At 36.0% G+C, this 24084-nt stretch overlaps 1 pseudogene; it reads right to left on the bottom strand.

Annotated features, from left to right (window-relative positions):
- Nucleotides 1–2577: 2577 nt before the first annotated feature.
- LOC125933898 (mitochondrial intermembrane space import and assembly protein 40-like) lies at nucleotides 2578–2987 on the bottom strand (annotated as a pseudogene).
- Nucleotides 2988–24084: the final 21097 nt, after the last annotated feature.

Here is a 24084-nt window from a genome sequence, read left to right as displayed (position 1 = left end):
GGCATGCACACCAGCAGCTGGCTCCAGTCCAGAGAAAGTAGCACAATCCTAGATCATCATTCCTAAGGCTGTTTGCAAGTTAGAGACTGGCTCTCTCTCCATTTTTTCTGTTCCCCAGTTGGTGGTCCAGAGAGGTTTTTCTCTTGTCCAAATACAATCCCATACTTCAACAGCCTCTCCTTCTCTTCCTTTTGTCTCTCCACTAAAGGGGTTACCCCAGCGCTGTGCATATGGTGCCTGTTTTATCTCTCCCAATTCTCAAGCATGCACCTCAGTCTCACCAAGCTGTCTCCATGGGCCCCTGGAGATGTTTCTATCACTCTGTGGCTCGGATTCCTGGAATTCCAAGTCTTCTGGCCTCAATACTACTGTGTTTGAGAGACAAGGGAATTTTGGGCCCCCTGTGTCTCTGCCATGTTGACTCCTCCAATAGATGTGTGTATCTTGTGTGTGTATGTATGTATGGTTTATTCATTCAAAAGCACTATGTAAACATTGATTAATTTAAGTAAATACACACTTCATAAATTGATATTAAAATTTAGTTATAAAATGAAATATAGATGATTCAAGATATAGTTCTACTTTTTTCTATTAATTTTTATTCCAACAGTGATCAATTTGATTTAGTCCTCTCATACTCGAAGAATAACTCATAGTGAACTCACTTGCAATTCTCATATAAAACAAATCAAAAGTTGTTAAAAAATACTTTCTAGATGATATTCCTATGTGAGCTGCCAGCACTCAGTGTGAAAGAGCATTAGTGTCATTTATGTGAAAAGTCTTTCAAGTCAATGACAGAACTGGGCCAGAAGCAATGAGAATAAATTAAGTGAAAGGATGTTCAGTGACCATCTGAAACCACAGTACAGAAGCCGCCAGTGGTTCTTTTCTCTTTTACATGGACTAACCGAAATAAAAATCTACCCTTCATATTTTTAGGAAGAAAAACTATCATATTTTTACTTTTAACCTATCAACATTGATCAAGAGAAAAATGTGTTTCATGTATTTTAGTTGATACCAATAAAAGTCTCAATCACTTTGATTACAAATGTTTGAAAATAGTGACAACCAATGCATAGAAAATGCATTGCTGAGATGGCATTCAATATACTTAAACAATTTCAATTGCAGGGTGCCTGGATGGCTCAGTTGGTTAAGCATCCAACTCTTGATTTTGGCTCAGGTCATGATTCCACAGCTTGTGGGATCAAGCCTGGCATTGGACTCCACACTGGCAGTGCAGAGCCTGCTTGGGATTCTCTCTCTGTTTCTCTCTCTGCCCTGCCCCTGCTTATGCTACTCTCTCTCTCTCAAAATAAATAAACTTAAAAAAAAACTTCAATTGTGTTTTATTCCACGTAAGAGTTCTAAATTTAGCATCAAAATGTATCACATATTCCCTCTCTCTATGTGTACACACGCACACACACAGAGTGACCCAACACTGAAAACGTCCATTTCAAAACTCATTTAGCTCCCTTATGCTTTCCATATACCTATGTTATTCCTTAAGAAAACCTCCTCAGAGAACTCATGTATAGGGAATTATTCTATTCCCTATTCATTGACCCCAACAAATTCATTCTAACCTTACAGTATTTCTCAAATCTGTCTATGCATTTATGCCATCGTTTTCCCTTCATCTAACTACTAGCTAGATGCTGAGTGCATATTCCCATAAACTGGATCTCTACTTTAAGTTCACAAAATTTCTACACTCTACTCTCTCTTTCCTTTATTGTTTGAGTGCTGTTATCTGACATTCACTTTTTTTTCAGGTAAAACTCACGTTTTCCTTTCAATTGACTACTTAATTTACATCATTTCTTCTCTTGGCTGCTACTTCGGTAGCAATTAGGTCCTCACCTCTCAAGAACATGCATCTGAACAGGCTGGTACAGAGCCATTGTGAACACATACCCCAAACCAGGGCTTTTGGAATAACAAGAACAGCAAAACCAGCCTTTCTCTTCACTTAGAAAGGGGTTTTCACTCAGAGGGTCCAAAGCTCAAATTTCCAAACACAGAAAACCTGGAGCTCTATGCAAAAATGGAAACCAAAATGTATCAGAGATGAAACACAGTCAAGACAGATCTTGAGAAATAAGTATCTGATCATCTGGCCTCTTATACTGGGAATGGCCCTGCTCCAGAATTTTTAAAGGAAGATGTTTCTGTTTCTGTTTCATTTCCCAAAAGGGTATAAAATCTACTAAAAGGAATATAATCAAATAAATCAGCTCACTCACAAGACACTCCCAAATAACGATTTTTGGTTGCTGAGCATAGTCAGCACATTATTTCAAAGTGACAAAATTCAGAGTAATCTGAGGATTCAAAACTGACAGTCACATTTGCCAATAGGTTTATGTAAGACATACATAGTTTTCCCACTGTATGTGTCAAAGGACCAAGACCCTCATCGAAAAAAGTTATTTTTCAGATTATAGTGGACAGAACAGTAGAGTTTGGAAAGGCATCTTCTCAGAGAATGAACAAAAGGCATTTTGCAAAAGGTTCACATCATTTTGCAGCAGAAGAACTGGAGTTCAGTGCCTGTGACCTTCATTAGCTTGACCCTTCCTCTTCTTTGGTTGTAGTGGCCTCAGTGGGATCTCCCTCTTGTAAAGGTTCTGCTGGCTTCTCCTTCTCCTCCTCATCTTCCTGGGGATAGAGGTCAGGGTATTTTTGCATGCATTCCTGCATGGCCCAGAAGTGATATACACGGTCTGACTCCTTGTCAGGAAGCAGGAAAAGGCCGACTTGAACTATTCCCCACAGGGGCCGGGCCACTGGCCATTTCCCCAAGGCATGGGCAATTCCAGTTAATGTCTCCATTTGGTAGGATCAATCCATGCTCCTCTTATGGATCATAGTTATCTATCATTAGCCACCAGCTCGGCATTGCTCAGAGTTTCATGGTCTTCTTTGTTCACAAACATGATTTGACCCTTCCCTTCCCACAAGCAGTAAGCCATGGCTGCAGGCTGGCACTCAGACCTCCCAGTGACAGAGGTGGAGGCAGCACAGACAGCGGTGGGCTCCTGCTATCACTTCTTCTCAGGCAGGCTGGCCAGGTGGCTGAGGACTCACACCCTCCAGGCCTGCCAACTGCACACCTGCCTCAGCCTGGTACTTTTATTTTCACAGCTTAACTTACTTCACACATTTCTATGGTGTTTTTTTTTTTTTTTCCTGCCCAAATAACTTTCACTTTTCCTCTAGCACTGGTGTATTTTCAGGATTTTTTGAAACATAAGTTGCACTGTGTCATCAACCTGTGTGATCTTGATCCCTGCCATAGTACGAGCATAGTATTCATACCTAGTATGAACAGCATCAATGAAATATTTAAAAACTTATAGTGATGACCATTTTAATGAGCCTGGACACGTTTTTTTGATACATTTCCTAAATAGTGTATTATAATGAAGCAAGAAAATGTTTTCTTTTTTCACAAATTAGTTATGACAGGCTCAAAGATATTAGGTAACATAATACACTATGTCCAAGCTTATGTACATGGAAGGGTGGTGGAATCACACTCTGGTCCATTACCTACAGCCCCTGCTCATTTCATATCTTTATGTTGCCAATGAAAAAAACTTTAGAAGAGGTCATAAAGTAGTCAAAAATTAGTTTTGCTTGCTGATTCAACAAAATCATTTTGATTTCTGCCAGTGGCTTTTTGAACACACTTTGTACTTTATGTAATTTATTTATTTACATACATTCATCTGTCTTGACTGTGAGCAAACTAAGACCATTAAATGACCCACCAAATTTAAGAATTAAAAAAATTACTGAAATTATATCATGACATTATGCATTTCCTCAGTATCCTATTCTTCTGGTGGCTCCTCCCTTCCCCCCCACCCCCGAACTTTTTAAAGATGTAATTGACACATAATAAATACTGTGTAATTTAAGATAATTTGATACACATATATATTGTGAAAAGATTACCACAGTAATGTTAATTAACACATCCATCACCCCACTTAACCTTTGTGTGTGTGAGTGAGAACATTTAAGATCTTAAGTATTTAAGATTTTAAGTATATTACGTAATATGATTAAAAATAGTCACCAAGCTGAACATTAAATCCTTAGAATTTATTCATCTTATAAAAGGTAGTTTGTACTCTTTGACCATTATTTCCTGATTTTCCCCACACCCAGCCCCTGGCAATCACCAATGTACTCTTTCCAGGACTTTGGCTTTTTTTAGGTTTCATGTATTAGTGAGATCATGCAGTATTTGTGTTTCTCCCTTTGACTTATTTCACTTTGGTAATACCCTCAAAGTCCATCCATATTGCTGCAAATGGCAGGATATTCTTTTTATAGCAGAATAACTCTTTGCGGAATCTCTAAGTTATTTTCCACACTGGCTGCAGGAATTTGCATTCCAACCAACAGCATACATTGATTGCCTTTTCTCCCATCTTCCCAACACTTGTCATCTTTTGTCTTTTTAATAAGAGCTATCTACCAGGTGTGAGATGATAGTTCACTGTGGTTCTCAGTTGCATTGCATTTTCCTGATGACTCAGTGATGTGATGTTAAGCACTATTTTCATGTACCTTTGGCCATTTGCACCTTTTCTTTGGAAAAATATTTGTTCAGGTCCTCTGCTTGGACATTTTGAATGATGCCACCACCAAATCTGGTTATCTGAAGGATCTATCCGTGAATGAAGTCACTTTTATCGTTTATCCTACACATGCTTAAACTTAAAACAGTGGTGATGCTTCTGGTATTTACAAGAAACCTCTGAACTCTTTTATTTACTGTAAATTCAATACATCAGCATAATCTTTTCTCTAATATATTACACTAGTATATTGGGTAGTCTGTGAATTTTGTGGTTTATGCATCTATTTCAGTGAACTATTTACTCAAATGTATGACACTGGGTCTCTGATTCTTAGAACAGTTTTGTTTTGTTTTGTTTTCAGATGAATTAATGCTTTAAAACAAAACACTATTTTGACATGAGAGAAAGCCTGGGTAAGAATATTTTGAATTCATTTTTATCATATGGATAGTGGAAATTCTTTCTTGGTTTTTAAATATCATAGTTTATGTATCTGAATGTCTAGGATTCATGAGTTTTGATCTTTTACTTGGTTTCACAGAAAATGCTATAATAGACAGTGCTTCTCAACTGCTACTTTAACCCAAGACATATAAACCCTCGAAACTAACTTGGAATCAGAATCATTAAAAAAAAAAAAAAAAAAAAAAAAGAGTGCTTCCCATATATATTATCTTATTCCAGAAACAACAAAAACAAAAAGTTATATTCAATTGAAGTAATTTTACAATTACTTACTGAATACTGGATATATGCCATCCCAACTATGGTATTAGATATACAAATTCCAACAATTTGTATCTTCAAGTAGCTCTAGTTCTTTCAAGGGACACAGACATATAAACAATCAACTGTAAAGGAATCCAAGAGTGTCTTTGTTAATTATATTAACAAAGTTTTATGAAAACCCAAGGGAATCTGTCATTTGGTCATATGTAAGTTATTGCCTAAAGTGAACAATCTGGGGCACCTGGGTGGCTCAGCCAGTTAAGCATCCGACTTCAGCTCAAGTCATGATCTTGGAGTTTGTGCGTTTGAGCCCCATGTAGGGCTCTGTGCTGACAACTCAGAGACTGGAGCCTGCTTTGGACTCTGTGTCTCTTTCTCTCTCTGCCCCTCCCCTGCTCATCCTGTCTCTTTCTCCCAAAAATAAACAAACATTAAAAAAATACTAAAAAATAAAGTGAACAATCTGGTTTTTTTTTTCATTTTCCACAAATAAATTGGATTATATGACTATTTGTTAACAGTCTGACCCAAAGTATTGAGGATTAAAATGCCATATTTAAAGAACATGTACATTTATTAATTTTCAGTATGTAAATTGGCAGGGTTATTTATAATGTGAATCATTTCAAACATAGGAAACATTTGCATATCCAATTTGTTTTCTGTATGTTCTATCATATGGATTAGTCTCTGAGTTCTCAGGTTAAGTAACTAATCACTGCATTGTCAAGCCTCTATTATGCTCTCTGCTGTATCCTATCACTGACTTGTTCTGGGTTGAGATTTATCTTAGGAACTGAGAGCCAAGGCTGGAACACACTGAACAGAATGTTCTATTTCTGTATAAAAAGATAGATGTTGCTCTAGCCCAGAATGACAACACTTTGCACTGCTCCCAATCTGTAAATTGTTCCATTTGCTTGGCACAATATGTATACTGACGTATTTAATTCTTTCTACCAGGGCCATGCTGTTCTATTCCTCTCTGCTAGCCAAATACACCAGAAGTCATAAATTTCTCATCAAGATGGAAACTAAATGTGATCTCTTTCATATGTAAAGGTGGTGTTACTACCCTGCTGTTAGTGTTTTTGAGTTACTATATTTTCAAAATTCAAGATTAGAAAAAGATTTGCTATGATCTTTTTACTTTTATCAACTACAGTCATGAAGCCAAGAAAATATCCTGACAAAGTAATTGTCTACAATCACAGGTAAAATCTGTGGAAATGATTTAATATCTTCATAACTACCACCTCTTTTCAAAATGAACTTTCATTTCCTTGAGTCCTTTTCATATACTGCCAATGGAAAAAAAGGAATGTTTGTTTTGGCTTTACATATCACAAAATGATATGATTCCATTATATTCACCTGTGGTACCATGTATGATTTTGTTTTATCTTTTACCACAGTTCCTTTTTCTGCTTTTTAATTTAATGAACATGGAATGCTTTTAGTTCCCCAAAAAGGAACAGGTCTCAAGGAAACAAGGTTTGGAGTGTTTAGTGCCAATGTCCTTGGTTTCCTTTATACTTTCATATGACCAGAATCATATCCATCGCTTACCATCTAAGTTAGGGGACACCTAACTGTGACCCACTGGCTCAACCCAGCCCATTACCTCATTTTATAAAGCAAGTTTTATCGGACCAATGCCCACTTATTTACATGTTGTCTATAGTTGTTTTAGCACAACATTGGCAGACTTTAACTACCAGAGAGACTTTGTGGCTTTATAAGCCTAAAATATATGAGATTTACTGAAAAAAGTTGTTGACTTTGATCTAAGTCACGTGTCTGATATTGGAGTTGTTTCTGGTGTTATTTTGTCTTGCATATTTTTTGGAATACACTGAATTATTTCTACTCTTGTTAAGTCATAGGTTAGGAAGACCACATTAATTAAATAAGCTAATATATGTAAGTAGTTAATAAAAAATAAAAATAATAATAAAAAACACCTGAGTCATAAAATGGGCCACGTAAATGCTGTTAATAAAAAATGCAAATAAACTTAGCAAATACACTAATTTAAAGAATGCCAGATTCCTTGATGTCTAATTAACCAAAGTGTGGATTCTAGCAGTGTTCAGGTACTCATTATTAAAACCAACCATAATGTTGACTATATCCGGCAACTTATGAGAAAGCAGAAACTTTTTTCCCCTAAAGATAATTACTAATAAATTTAAGTATGAGAAAAAAAGACTTTCAGGTATAAACATGTGCATGTTTTTCCTAACTAGTCACAAGCTAAAAGACAGTAATAGGTTTTTGGAATTTTTTATAAATAGTTGAATATATTATAGTAGTTGATTATTTTGAGATATTACTCATTTATGTCACATTCAATGAAAGTGTTCATTTGACATTAAAGTGTTGCAATGCTGCAGTTACAGACACACACAAACATTTCAAAACTTAATAAGGAATAGAAAAGTTTGTGAATAATTTTTATTCGTTAAATGTCAGTTTCTGTTACCAGAACTAAGAGTGTAGTATGTCTAGCCACATAGCTCCATGAAATTGGCTATGTTTGGTTTCAGCTGCTCATTTATGTTAATGACGATACACCTTTTGATTAATACCTATAGGATTCTTTTTGCATACTTCAGTTCCCTCATATTCTCTCTGAACTATTTTTTTAGGAAAGTAATGAGGCAAAATTTACCTCTCTACTCATAAAAATCTCTAATTTTTTTGTAGTTTAGTGATTGCAGATTTAAGTGGACAGATTGCTGAAATGTCTATTCAATGTTTTGATTAAGAATCAGTTACATATAGCTTCGATTGCATTTAGAGGAATATAGATCAGAATAAAATATGCAAAAATGTGATGAACAGTTAACATTTTCATGATGCATCAATGAATTTAAAGATGGCATAATATAAAAAAAAAAAGTGGTTTTCTATTTCTCTAAGGATCAGTAACCTATTTTGAGAAAATATTTTTGGAATTCTAATATATGCAAGTATTAAAATAGAAATTCTAAAGTTGAAGTATATTGCTAGTGACTATGTCTGTCAGCTATTTCTACAAAAATTCTGTTTAACAAACCATCTTAAAACTCAACTATTTGAAATAATAACCACTTATTCTCTCTTATCTATCTGCTAATTGGCAGGGGATTAATCAATAAAGGCAGAACTCAGCTTGGCTTGGCTCCAAAGTTTATGTCTGCTCATGTGTCTCCTATCCTCCTTCAATCAATGGGTTATCTGGACCATTTCTTCACAGGACAATAGCAGATTTACAAGAGGACAGGAACAACCACCCAAATACAATTCAAGCTTCTGATGCCATAACAACTGTTAACATCTTATGGAGCAATGCAAATCACACGGATGAACCTAACATCCAGAGTTGGGGAAATAGATTTCATGAACAATGATGCAATGGCTAATCACAGAGAGTGTCAATGTGATAGGGACAATACTCTCCCCATCTTGGTTTGGGGGGTGCAAGATGTAATATTTTTGAAAAATAATTTACACAGTGTCCTCTACCCCCAAATAATTTGATCACACCTTCAATACTGCTTTATCACCAGTAGCACCGGAAGCATCACTGAGGAAACCTAAGATTCTGTAGAGAGTAAGCACTCATTTTGGACTCAAACTAGACACAATCAATTCTAAATCTAGACACTGAAATTACTAATTTTGCAACCTTAAATAAGTCATTTTAATTTGCTATCCTTAAATTTCTTCATCATTAAAATGGTGGAAACATGTTCCATGGGACTATGTTCAAGATGACCAGGTTAGAGATATAGATACAGATATAAATACATAGATATGTATATAACTAAGTCACTGTCTCCAGGCCAGGGTTTAAAATAGAGTGTGGGGCACCTGGGTGACTCAGTCAGTTGAGCATTCAACTTCAGCTCAGGTCATGATCTCACAGGTTGTGATTTCGAGCCCCGCTTCGGGCTCTGTGCTGATGGCTCAGAGCCTGGAACCTGCTTTGGATTCTGTGTCTCCCTCTCTCTCTGCCCTCCCCTGCTCACTCTTTGTCTCTCTCTCTCAAAAATAAACATTAAAATAGAGTGTTACTATGATACTTATTATTTCTTATTTCAATTACATTTCTTCCATCTATTCCCCGAACACCATACTTTTTCAACTTTCAGTTCTCATAGGATATGTGTCTTTTCATGAAAACTTCTGGTCCCTTCCATGAACATATTATTCAAATATACTAATTCTTCATCACTATTGCTTGCTCTGTCACTGCAGAGTTATTATTTCTCATGGATATCATTTTCTGTTAGAACTACATATGGTATGTTTTGTTAAGTGGGAAGGATGCATTTCCTTCCATTTGTGCCATGGCATTCTTATTTTGACACATATGTATTATCATTTAGTTTCTCCTCTGATTTATTACTGTTATAAAAATGAGACCTACCTGGGGCACCTGAATGGCTCAGTCAGTTAAGCACCTGACTTCAGCTCAGGTCTTGATCTCACCGTTCATGAGTTTGAGCCCCACGTCGGGCTCTGTGCTTACAGCTCAGAGCCTAGAGTCTGCTTCAGATTCTGTGTCTCCCTCTCTCTCTGCCCCTCCCCTACTCTCACTCTGTCTCTCAAAAATAAATAAACATTAAAAAAAAAGATTTAAAAAAATAGAAAACCATCTGCTTTAGAAAACTATGACACGGGGCGCCTGGGAGGCTCAGTTGATTGAGCATCTCACTTCGGCTCAGGTCACGATCTCACTGTCTCTGAGTTCGAGCCCCGCATCGGGCTCTGTGCTGACAGCTCAGAGCCTGGAGCCTGCTTCAGATTCTGTGTCTGTCTCTCTCTCTCTCTCTCTCTCTCTCTCTCTGCCCCTCCCCTGCTCATGCTCTGTCTCTCTGTCAAAAATAAATAAACATTTAAAAAAAAAAAAAAACTATGACAAAGTATTAGGCCTAATTTTATTAAAGATATTCTTAGAGAACGAACTCTTTTCCTAATAGGCTCCTTATACATTAATATAAGTAGATTCTTGTCAACAAAAATAATTTAGTCTACTATCAGACGAATCTACAGAGTTTGAGTCTCAATGCTGGCATTAAATTAGATTAAATGTAATAACTTCATCTGCATGGATAATGTATTTATTATTTTACTAGGAACTCATTTTTTATAACTGTAATTATTTAAGTGAATTTTATTAACATTTAAATTAGTTAAATAAATTAAATGTATTTGCATTGTTACTAGGAAAACTACTTTTAACGTTAAATTATCTGAATACAAATTTTCATGATTTCTGAAATATGAGAATCATGATAGAATAAAATGTTCAGTCACTTTAATGAAAACAAAAATATATGAAGTAACAAACTATTTTCAAAGGGTATTCCCATTTGGATATAAAGCATATTTGTCACTTGAACAGAAATGGCTTTAATTTGCTACGATAGCCTTGTGGCTATATGTTGCCAAATAGTTACAGATATTTCATTTTTTTGAGTGACAAAACAATTACTATTGGAATCTCTTGCTGGTTGACAGGAAATATGACCTTACAAATGGTAAACAGAAAATCCCAAAAAGGAGAGCTATCTTTCTTTGTTGATGAATCCTCTAAGGAAAACTGTACTATTGTATAAAGAACCAATTTATTTAGTCAAGAAACTGGGACATCTCTTACTAACTTTTCATCTGACCCCATTATAATTGTATTTGTGTGATGGGGATGGAAGTTTTCTTTCTTCCTTCCATCACTGACCTAATTTGAAAGAAAAAAAAAATCACTGGAAAGAATAATCACAAATAACTATAAGTATTTTAAAACTTGAAACAAAAATAAAGGAAATATAGTAAACTCTAATGTTAGAAATTCTCTACAAACAGGCTTTAATTACACTCTATTATGTTTTAGGAAAGTACTCCTCTGAAACAGTTTTAAACTGATCTAGGGGTGCCTGGGTGGCTCAGTCAGGTGAGCGTCCACATCCAACTTTGTTCAGGTCATGATCTCACAGCTCGTGAGTTCAAGCCCCACGTCGGGCTCTGTGCTGACAGCTCAGAGTCTGGAGCCTGCTTCAGATTCTGTGTCTCCCTCTCTCTCTGCCCCTAACCCAGTCATATTCTGTCTCTGTGTCTCTCAAAAATAAACAAACATTAAAAAACAAAAAAATTAAACTGATCTAAAGGATTGTTTCACTTAAGTTATTCTCTTTTATTAAATCACATAACCAAATCACTGTTTGTAAATGCATGAATTCTTCACTTATTATGATGCAATATAATAAGCTATCAGTCAAAATTGGGATTAGACAGACACCTGTAAGAATGATATAATTTAAATATTTCTGATTAAGAAATGACTCAAGAAAGTAGGAAATGGCTTTCATCCTATGGACTCACAGAGGTTGACAATCCCTGGGCCTGCCTTAGACAAAAGGTAGTCACTGTTTCTTCTAGCTAAAGGTGAATGCAAAGTTTAGCTAAAATACTCCACGGTACAATTGCCTCAGCATCCATTTTGTGTGGCCCAGGAACCTGCAGAAGCCTTAAACTTAACACTAGCCCCTCAAACAAGATTCCCTAGACAGAAAAACATGGTCACAAGGGAATGTAAATTCTTGATAAGACTTTCCCAACAGCCCTTGTGGGAACAAGAGATTCTTGTGATCAACAATCTCTTCTGATTCTCAATGCCTTCCTCTTTTGCACACCTTTTTTTAAATTTTTTTTATTTTTTTAAATTTTGTAAAAATATTTATTTATTTTTGAGAGACAGAGCATGAGGGGCGCAGAGGCAGAGAGAAAGGGAGACACAGAACCTGAAGCAGGCTCCAGGCTCTGAGATGTCAGCACAGAGCTTGACGCAGGGCTCAAACTCACAAACTGTGAGATCATAACCTGAGCCAAAGTCAGGCATTCAACCGACTAAGCCACCCAGGCTCCCCCTCTTTGGCACACTTTCGATAAGACCCCAGAGGAGCTTATCAAAATCTGCTCTTTAGGTTTGAGTTTTCCAACCTGGCCTATCTCAGGAACTGCAAATCACTCCACCCACAAACCCTAAAAGGAATATACCCTAGGTCCTGCCTGTATCTCTACCTTCTCTGCCTGCACACTGCCTAGACCTTCCTGTGTGGTTCCCTGGGGCATGCCATGCACTTCCTTCAGGACCTGAGAGTGATAAACTTCTCTGCTCACGTTCTCTTGGGCCGTTACTGAACCTCAGCTCACCTTCCAGCACCTTGCGCTCCACTTAAAAAGTGTTAATTTTTGACAGATTCGTAACAAGGTGTGAATGGATACTGTGTACTCTGACAGCTTGAATGAGAAATCAATTCTAGTGCAAAATAAATAAGAACAGAATAATTCCATGATAAAAATATGAATAAGCACAGAATATCCAGTCAAGTAATAAAAGCATGCTCACCTCAGTAATTACCACCATATTCTTAAATCCTCCTGTTGCCTTTAATTTAAAAATATTTACTGCGTGTTGGATTTCCATTCCTGACTTTAAGATATGTACTCACAAAATTTCTAAGGTAAAATAAATTTTCTCTTATAATACTTCCCAAAAAATAATTCTTTCCATTACTATACATAAAATATACTGCTGACTTCTGATAAAAGATGACAGATTAAATATACTCATTTATATAATCTTTTCCCACACGCCATTAAAATGACTTTTTGAAGGTATAAACTTGGTGAAAAAACGAGAGGAAAAGTAGTGAATATTTAGAAAAAGGTATTTTGAAGGTTGAAGAGCAGATGCATGGGTGGTCACTGAATCAGCGGCCATGAAAATGCTGCTATAACAAAATTGGCAATTGGAAAGTTCAATGAGCAACTGCATTTACACTGCATAGGAATTTGCTGAATCAGCTATTCAAGCAGAATCTCACAGTAGATATTTTAAATAACCCATTCTAGTGTTGCAAGACAGTATCTGCCAAGATTATGAATTAGGATGTTTTGTGGCTCAATAGTTCTAATCAACTGCAGATAAATCATAAAAGAAGTAAACATTGGTTCCAGGAACAACCAACCAACCAACCAATAAATGACAACCACAATAAAAACACAAAAATCACTGAAAAATGCTTGGGGAGAAAAAAGACTTCAAGGCCCAATGTTTTTTGCAGTTTGGGAAAGGGGAGTAGTTGAGGTATATGGTAAGATGACATAAAGGTTAAGTTAAAGAAAAAAATTGAAATTCATGTCTTTTCCTTTTTTTTTTTTTTTTTTTAACCATCTGGAACCACCACTGATGGCCTTTCTTTATGGAATTTGTTATAAAAGCTTTGATTACTGATGCTGTAGTAGGTTGTGTCCACTGGGTAAATATCAAGATAACATCAAGTCACTGGGATGTAAAGAATAGAAGAAAAACATGCAAGCTAATATTCTGTTAGGTACTCATAAACCAGGACAGGTATGCCATAGAGTAATGAGTATCTCTGCCCCAAATGCAAATTATTCCTAAGGGTTAAAAGTGAAACACTTGGGGTGCCTGGGTGGCGCAGTCGGTTAAGCGTCCGACTTCAGCCAGGTCACGATCTCGCGGTCCGTGAGTTCGAGCCCCGCGTCAGGCTCTGGGCTGATGGCTCGGAGCCTGGAGCCTGTTTCTGTGTCTCCCTCTCTCTCTGCCCCTCCCCCGTTCATGCTCTGTCTCTCTCTGTCCCAAAAATAAATAAAAAACGTTGGAAAAAAAAAAAAAAAAAGTGAAACACTTACCAGAGGGGCTACTTTGTGGGAAAGGTAAACAGGGATGACCAGTACAACTGAAGTCATTATATATAGTCTTTGTCACGTGGTATACTTTGAATTGCATAAAAAAGAAGAGCAGCCAGAGCTGTCAAAGAAAGTTTATAAAGCAATTTCGTTCAGAAATGTTTGTGGATAAAATACTGAATTTGGCAAAAGGGGTCTGTAAAAATTGTCTTGTGTTTTACGAGATGGTTTTCTTTCAAGTGTTTATAAAATACCATACCTCTCATGAAAATGGGTAGGTTATCATAACATACTTAGAAACATTTATATTTCAGGGTGCCTGGTTGGTTAAGCATCCGACTTCAGCTCAAGATCTCACAGTTCATGGGTTCAAGCCCCACATCAGGCTTTGTGCTGACAGCTCAGAGCCAGGAGCCTGCTTCAGATTCTGAGTCTTCCTCTCTCTCTGCCCCTCCCCACTTGTGCTCTATCTCTCTCAAAAATAAATAAACATTAAAAAAAAAAAGAAAAACATTTATATTTTCTAGGAGTTTAAAATTTTAAATGATGCAAGAAAGACTTTTATTTAAAAAAAAATTTTTTAACGTTTTACTTATTTTTGAGACAGAGAGAGACAGAGCTTGAACGGGGCAGGGGCAGAGAGAGAGGGAGACACAGAATCTGAAGCAGTCTCCAGACTCTGAGCCATCAGCCCAGAGCTGACACGGGGCTCGAACTCACGGACCGCGAGATCGTGACCTGAGCTGAAGTCGGACGCTTAACCGACTGAGCCACCCAGGCGCCCCAGGAAAGACTTTTAAATAATTTTGACATCTAAGAAATCTACTGTTTTTAGGGGCACCTGGGTGGCTCAGTTGGTTAAGTGACCAACTTCAACTCAAGTCATGATCTCATGCTTCATGAGTTTGAGTCCCATGTCAGGTTCTGTGGTGACAGCTTACAGCCTGAAGCCTGCTTTGGATTCTGTGTTTCCCTCTCTCTCTGCCCCTCCCCCACTTGTGCTCTGTCTCTCTCAAAATAAACATTAAAAAAGTATTAAAACAAAAGAAAGAAAAGAAAACCACTGTTTTTGGCCAATGATTATGAAATATCACTACGTAATATGTTAAAATATATAATATTAACACATCTGGGTATTTGTACAGTATTTTTCACTATATTTAATTTTTTATGGTATAAAAAACATATACTAAAATAATATCGATTATATAAACTATACAGAGTAACTAAATGATTCAATTATATTTAATAAATAAATTAATGTATATTCGCAGGATACCAAGATTTCTTGAGTGGTTCAAGAGCCATAAATATATCATTATGTAATAAGCACACATATCCTCTCCTAACTCATAATTTTCAACATTAACATTGTAAATTATACCTATGGGCATCATCATAAATACTTTATATGAATATTGATTTCAGGAAATTTTATGCTTGAGGTTCACCACCAAATTTATTTCAATTATGGGAGTATTATATATTTGAAATGACCAATTAATAATCTTAAATGTTAGAATATAATGGGAATTATACTTTTAATACCATAAATGATATAAATACCCAGATATAGTGTTAAAGTAGGTTTTATTAATGATAAAAGTAAAATAAAATATGCCTTTATATGATAGTACAATATTTATTTAGTAAGCTACATTATTAGAAATTCCACAATGATCAATCACACAACTTACAGTTTAGCATGTACATCAACTTAAAAATCACTTAAGGTCTAGTATGTGAAACATTCAATGACAAGTATGTAAAAACGGAGCATGTTTACACCAGCTTCCTGTAAAGACTGCCATAACTCCCAGACAAGGGAAATAGCTACAATCATTCCTTTGATCTATGTAGAAATTCCTTTGTCTTTAGGCAAATGGTAAGGAGAGAATAAATGGATTTCTTCAAAAGCATTTTTTAATTAACTACTGTGGAAGCAGAAATTTTCTATCAGTGTATTATACACACATTGGTTTGATAAAAGGAACTAATTATTACTATGCAATATATAGTACCATTTCTCTCATTTTCAATAACAGAATTTTTAAGAGCCTTAAGAAATAGATAAACTTGAAAAAAGAACAAAAACCAAAAATTTGATTTTAATTAGAAATTGAAATAGCTTTGAAGTCACATAACAAATTCTAAATTCTATTTATTTGGACAAATTTAATAAATATGTATAATAAAACTATCTAATATTATTTTTCTTTTACTTTTTCACTGCAAGAATAATGTTACAATTTATTTCTATTATTACTAAAAACTTCCATCAAAATATCTCTTAACTACAACAAAATTTGATCTTAAAACACAAATATTTTCAAGTACCTCCATGATGTTTTATGAAATATTGACAACATACTGGCATAAAGATATAGTTGCTCTTGGATCAAAAAGCATGAAAAAAATATATGACAAGTGTGTATGAAATGAGGACCACAGATAATGGATTGTATAAACTAGCCAGGAGTTTGGCATAATCTCCTGTATTCAAACTTACTGAAAAAACAAACAAACGAAAAACAAAATCAAAACACAGAACAGGCATGGCATACCTTGGAGATATTGCAGTTTGGTACTGGACGACTGCAAAAAACAAATGTCACAATAAAACAAGTCAAATGAATTTAATATTCCACTGTACTGTAGTCTGTTAAATGTGTAATAGCATTGTATCTGAAAAAACAAGGCACATACTTTAATTAAAAAAAAAATAGTTTATTGGAGTACCTGGGTGGCTCAGTTAAGTAAGTGTCTGACTCTTGATTTCAGCTCAGATCTTCATCTCATGGCTCATGAGTTTGAGCCCCACAGCAGGCTCTGTAAGGACATTTGGATCCTGCTTAGGATTTCTCTCTCCCTCTCTCTGTCCCTTCCCTGCTTATACTCTCTCTCCTTCTCTCAAAATAAATAAATAAAACTTAAAAATTATTTTAAAAATAATGTATTGACAAAAAATACTAACCATCATCCAAACTTTCAGTGATTCATAATCCATAATCACAAATCACTGTAACAAATATAACAATGAAGAAGTTTGATATATTGTGAGAATTACCAGTGACACAGACACACAAAGTGAGCAAATTCTGGTGGAAAAATGGCACCGATAGATTTGCTCCATGCAGGGTTGCCATAAGCTTTCAACTTGTAAAAAATAGTCACTATCTGTAAAGCACAATAAAAGGAGGTATGTCTTAATGCTTTAAAATACTTGGCGCTATTGAAACTTTTTTTTTTCATGAAGGAAATCAACTTTACATATAGTCAATTCTGTTCCTACAAAAGTACATGGTCAGATTATTTTGTCTGCAAACTGGATTATTTTATTATGCATTGGGTACTATTTTCTCCTCTAGAATTTGAATAGTTAATTATGACATAAAAGGAAAATCAAAGGTTTTCACATATGAATACCTTTTCAAAGTCTAAATTTAACTTTTTAAAAATGTTTATTAATATTTTCCTAATAAAAATACATTGATAAATAAATCTAACGTGATTTTGATTCTGAATTACACGTAAAACCATGCTTATGCCTAAAATCATTAACACTGATTTATTTAACTCTATTATCAGAGGTTGACAATTTGCTAATGGCAGTAAGATTTTCTTTTTTAATAATGTTTCTTTAGGTGTCCTAGTTTTTAAGCTGGACTTAAGGTAATGTTTCTAAGTTTTATAATACAAGACAACTGACATAGTTGTTAAGGGAAAAAGATTTTAGTTAAAACATAAAAAAATAATATACCTTTTATAGACAAACTAAACAAAATTAAATATATATGCTAACGTATTTAACCTTTTGGATATATCAGGAAACTTTTTTAAATTCTCTATTTCCACTAAGAAATAATGAGAATGTTAAAATATCATACTCAATTAATTAGCTAATAAAAATACCGCTCCATATCTTTATCATGTGAATATTGTAGGAATCCGGCAAATAATGATTACACAGCTTTTCCCAGCACCCTTATTGCCAAGACCTTAAACTGAAGCTGTTTTGTTTTGTTTTGAAGATTTTATTTTTAAGTACTCCCTAACCCAATGTGGTGGGGCTCAAATTTACAACCCTGAAATCAAGAGTTTCATGCTCTACCTACTTAGCCAGCCAGGCTCCCCTGAAGCTGTTTTGTGATGATAACATAATCTATCATCTTAAAACTTTGAATGTGATATAAAATCTAAAAGTTCAATTTAGGATGTATTTATATCTCTAGACCTAGAAAATTTAAAACAAAGTATGTGTATTTCAAGTAGCATAATTCTATTTTTTTTCTATACAATAAAATGCTCAGGAACAGATGATGAAAAAGGGTGATGTCAGCCACCACAGTACGAAATACACCATTCTTTACCTAGTTCCAGATTCAAGCCAGTGCCCAGACTCAAAGCTCCCTGATTGAAAAGAGTATCTGGGTCCACTTGAGAAAAGATGATACTTACAATATGATAGCTAATATATAAAGTACGGATTTCTTTAATGATTTACCAGAGGAATTTAAGGCCATTTATATGAGTAAGTGATCACTCTATAAGTATGTGAGGAAAATTCTCACATACTTTGAAAGGTGCTGATTACAAGTTCTGAACTGTCACTGACACCACAGGACCCAAAATGTCATTTTGCTGCCCTACATACATCTGAATGGCTTACAGAGTAGAAGTGACAAGTAACATCCTGTATCAAATGAGCCCAGGGAATCAACAGTAACACCTAAGTTTCACTTTTCTGTTCACTGCATGCTCTGAATTAACATTTATTCTGGTCCTTCCAAACAAATCATAAAAGTCAGCTTCTGAACTTCCAATATGTTTCCAAATAATTTAATTGAGTCCTATAACAAACTCAAGAAAATTTACAAGGGTATAAAAATATGCATAACCTAACAAGGTATAATTCACAATTTTTGGCATCTAACAAAATATTGGCTGCATGCAAACAAGCTGGAAGATAAAATCCATAGTGAGGATAAAAAAATAATCAAGAGAAACAGATCCAGAAATAACACAGTGGAATTAATAAGCAACACAGTGGAATTAATAAACAAGGATATTAAAAGCTACTATAACTATACTAAATATGTTAAAAATAGTAGAGAAATATAGATTTGGTATGTTAAGTAGGGAAATAGAAGATATTTTAAAAATAACCAAATTAGGGGTGCCTGGGTGGCTCAGTCGGTTAAGCGGCCAACTTTGGCTCAGGTCATGATCTCGCGGTTTGTGAGTTCAAGCCCTGCGTCAGGCTCTGTGCTGACAGCTCGGAGCCTGGAGCCTGCTTTGGATTCTGTGTCTCCCTCTCTCTCTGCCCCTCCCCTGCTCATGCTCTGTCTCTGTCTCAAAAAGAAATAAAAAATATTTTTAAAAAATAACCAAATTAAAATTCTAGGGATGAAAAATATAATGTCAGAGATGACAAATGCACTCAAATTATTGGTAGTAGACACTGATGGAAAGAAGTTCAATTAGTAAACCTGAAGGCAAAAGAAGAGAAATTATCAAACGTGGAACTGAAAGTGGAAAAAAATAGTCTTAAAAGTCATAAAGTATTAGTATACTTTAGGAAACTTTCAAACAGACTAAAATACTTAGATGTACTTAAATATTGCAAACATAATTGGAGTCCCTGAAGGATAGCAAAGAGAAAGGGACACATAAAAATATTTCAAGTGGGGCACCTGGGTAGCTCAGTCGGTTGGGCGTCCGACTTCGGCTCAGGTCATGATCTCGTGGTACGTGAGTTCGAGCCCCGCGTCGGGCTCTGGGCTGATGGCTCAGAGCCTGGAGCCTGCTTCCGATTCTGTGCCTCCCTCTCTCTCTGCCCCTCCCCCGTTCATGCTCTGTCTCTCTCTGTCTCAAAAATAAATAAAAAACAAAAAAAAAAAAAAAAAAAAATTTCAAGTAACAGCTCCTAAGAATTTTCCAAATTGGTGAGAACTGTAAATTCATATATCCAAGAATATTAAAACACACACACACACACACACACACACACGAAGAAAACTACATCCAGGTAAATCATAATCAAATTGTTTAAAATAACCATGAAGAAGATATCTTAAAAGTAGCCAGAGAATAAAGACACACTGCATATAAAGAAACAAAAATAAGAATCAAATCAGAATTCTGCTCAGAAACAATGCAAAGCAGAAAACAGTGGAACAACAGATTTAAAGTATTGATAGGAGAAACAAAACAAAACCAGAGGGAACTAGTATCCTATATGTATAGACAGTATCTTCTTAAGCATACAAATCTTGCAAGTTTACTCAAGAGAAGACCTACATTACAAGCAAGGATAGGAACAGAAATTATATTAGACCAATAATTGATCTAAATAAAGAAATGAAGTACAGCAAAAGTCATAAATATGTAGAAATATATAAACCATTTATTTTCCTTATTGCCTAAATATCTTTAAAATATAACTGACAGTTTCAAAAAGTAATACGGTGCACTGTGGGCTTTATACTATATGCAATATTGAAATGCATAACACCAATATAATAACACAAATCACTTACTGGTGTAAGGTTCTTATTCTATAGGCTAAGTAGTAAAACTAATTGAAGGTAGACTGAAAAGTTAAAGATGCATGGTATAAAATTATAAGATGGCACCCAAATTTCCTACCTTCTGTTGTCTGTGCCCTGTAAAACACCTTCCCTCTGAGTATCGATTAAGACCTGTGAATATGATGGATAGTATTCTCTTGAATAAGTTGTTACATTTAATAGGTTATGGGATAGTCACTGCCATCAACATATTTTACTATACAACTCCTTTACAGTAAGTTGGAATAAGATTCTCCTACTGGTTTTGAAGAAGAAAGCCGCCATGTTATAAGAGAGAAATGTGGTTAGGACCTAAGTGTAGTCTCTAACAGAACCTTCCCGCCAGCAAGAAAAACAGGAATCTCCGTTTCAGAGCCACAGGGAACTGAATTCTGAAAAAATATCTGAAAGAGCTCCAAGAGCACCTAGTTCTAGAAAAGGATTCAGCCAGACCAACACTTTAATTACAAACTTGTTAAGCCCTAAGCAAAAAATCCAGTTTTACCATGCTCAGATTTCTAACTCACATTAAGTATAAGATAATGCACAGGAGTTGTTTTAAGCAGTAAGGTTTCTGGTATATATAACTGGGAAGCTGCCATAATGAATACCTAAATATAACTAAATGGAGTTGGAAGGGGACAAAAACATATATTAGAGGAATTTTTAGAAGTAACACAATCTAAGTTGTCTTGAAGATACTGTTGGTAGAAACATGGGCTTTAAAGATGCTGCTGGTCTGCACAAACACCCAACACTGTGCTTCTGCAGATCCATCCCTCCGGCAGGTCTGACTCCCTCCTGGTACTTCAGGGCCCCTCTCTGAAGGAAAAGCAAGCTGAGCCTGCCCCTCCCACCCCTGTGCACCTTGCCAATCCACCCCAGTTAATACGCCACATCCCCAGCACCACAAGCCTGGCAGTGTGCAAGTAGCCCAGACGGGCCACGCCACCCCACAGTGAATCCCGCCCCTAGGAGAGGGCAAGAGAAGGCACACACCAGTCTGACTGTGGCCCCAGTGGTGGGCTGGGGGAAGACATCAGGTCTGAATGCGGCCCCGCCCACCAATGCAAGTTATTCAAGACAGCACAGGGGAAGTGCCCCAAGTCCGGCACCACTCCAGGGACTATCCAAAATGACAAAATGGAAGAATTCCCCTCAGAAAAACGTCCAGGAAATAACAGCTAACGAACTGATCAAAAATGATTTAAACAATATAAAAGAAAGTGAATTTAGAATAATAGTCATAAAATTAATTGCTGGGCTTGAAAACAGTATAAAGGACAGCAGAGAATCTCTTGCTACAGAGATCAAGGGACTAAGGAATAGCCAGGAGGAGCTAAAAAATGCTATAAATGAGCTGCAAAATAAAATGGAGACAAGCACGGCTCGGATTGAAGAGGCAGAGGAGAGAATAGGTGAACTAGAAGATAAAATTATGGAAAAAGAAGAAGCTGAGAAAAAGAGAGATAAAAAATCCAGGAGTACGAGGGGAAAATTAGAGAACTAAGTGATGCACTAAAGAGAAATAATCTACGCATAATTGGTATTCCAGAGGAGAAAGAGAGAGGGAAAGGTGCTGAAGGTGTACTTGAAGAAATCATAGCTGAGAACATCCCCAAACTGGGGAAGGAAAAAGGCACTGAAATCCAACAGGCACAGAGAACTCCATTCAGACGTAACTTGAATCAATCTTCTGCACGACATATCATAGTGAAACTGGCAAAATACAAAGATAAAGAGAAAATTCTGAAAGCAGCTAGAGATAAATGTGCTCTAACATATAAAGGGAGACCTATAAGACTCGTGACCAATCTCTCTACTGAAACGCGGCAGGCCAGAAAGGAATGGCAGGAGATCTTCAATGTGATGAACAGAAAAAAATATGCAGCCAAGAATCCTTTATCCAGCAAGTCTGTCATTTAGAATAGAAGGAGAGATAAAGGTCTTCCCAAACAAACAAAAACTGAAGGAATTCGTCACCACTAAACCAGCCCTACAAGAGATCCTAAGGGGGATCCTGTGAGACAAAGTACCAGAGACATCGCTACAAGCATGAAAACTACAGACATCACAATGACTCTAAACCCATATCTTTCTATAATAACACTGAATGTAAATGGACTAAATGCGCCAAACAAAAGACATAGGGTATCAGAATGGATAAAAAACAAGACCCATCTATTTGCTGTCTACATGAGACTCATTTTAGACCTGAGGACACCTTCAGATTGAGAGTGAGGGGATGGAGAACTATTTATCATGCCACTGGAAATCAAAAGAAAGCTGGAGTAGCCATACTTATATCAGACAAACTAGACTTTAAATTAAGGCTGTAACAAGAGATGAAGAAGGGCATTATATAATACTCACAGGGTCTATCCATCAGGAAGAGCTAACAATTATAAATGTCTATGTACCGAATACGGAAGGCCCCAAATATATAAAGCAATTACTCATAAACATAAGCAACCTTATTGATAAGAATGTGGTCATTGCAGGGGACTTTAACACCCCACTTACCAAAATGGATAGATCATCTAGACACATGGTCAATAAAGAAACAAGGGCCCTGAATGATACAGTGGATCAGATGGACTTGACAGATATATTTAGAACTCTGCATCCCAAAGCAACAGAACATACCTTCTTCTCGAGTGCACATGGAACATTCTCCAAGATAGATCACATACTGGGTCACAAAACAGCCCTTCATAAGTATACAAGAATTGAAATCATACCATGCATACTTTCAGACCACAATGTGATGAAGCTTGAAATCAACCACAAGAAAAATTCTGGAAAATGTCCAAAAGCATGGAGGTTAAAGAACACCCTACTAAAGAATGAGTGGGTCAACCAGGCAATTAGAGAAGAAATTAAAAAATATATGTAAACAAATGAAAATGAAAATACAACAATCCAAATGCTTTGGGATGCAGTGAAGGCAGTCCTGAGAGGAAAATACATTGCAATCCAGGCCTATCTCAAGAAACAAGAAAAATCCCAAATACAAAATCTAATAGCACACCTAAAGGAAACAGAAGCAAAACAGCAAAGACACCTGAATCCCAGCAGAAGAAAAGAAATAATAAAGATCAGAGCAGAAATAAACAATATAGAATCTAAAAAAACTGTAGAGCTGATCAACGAAACCAAGAGTTGGTTTTTTGAAAACATAAACAAAATTGATAAACCTCTAGCCAGGCTTCTCAAAAAGAAAAGGGAGATGACCCAAATAGATAAAATCCTGAATGAAAATGGAATTATTACAACCAATCCCTCAGAGATACAAGCAATTATCAGGGTATACTATGAAAAATTATATGCCAACAAACTGGACAACCTGGAAGAAATGGACAAATTCCTAAATACCCACAAGCTTCCAAAAACTCCATCAGGAGGAAATAGAAATCTTGAACAGACCCATAACCAGCGAAGAAATTGAATCAGTCATCAAAAATCTCCCAACA

Source organism: Panthera uncia, assembly GCF_023721935.1.
Source record: "Panthera uncia isolate 11264 chromosome A1 unlocalized genomic scaffold, Puncia_PCG_1.0 HiC_scaffold_16, whole genome shotgun sequence".
In the NCBI taxonomy this organism is placed as follows: domain Eukaryota; kingdom Metazoa; phylum Chordata; class Mammalia; order Carnivora; family Felidae; genus Panthera; species Panthera uncia.
This window is presented reverse-complemented; position numbering and strand designations above follow the sequence as displayed.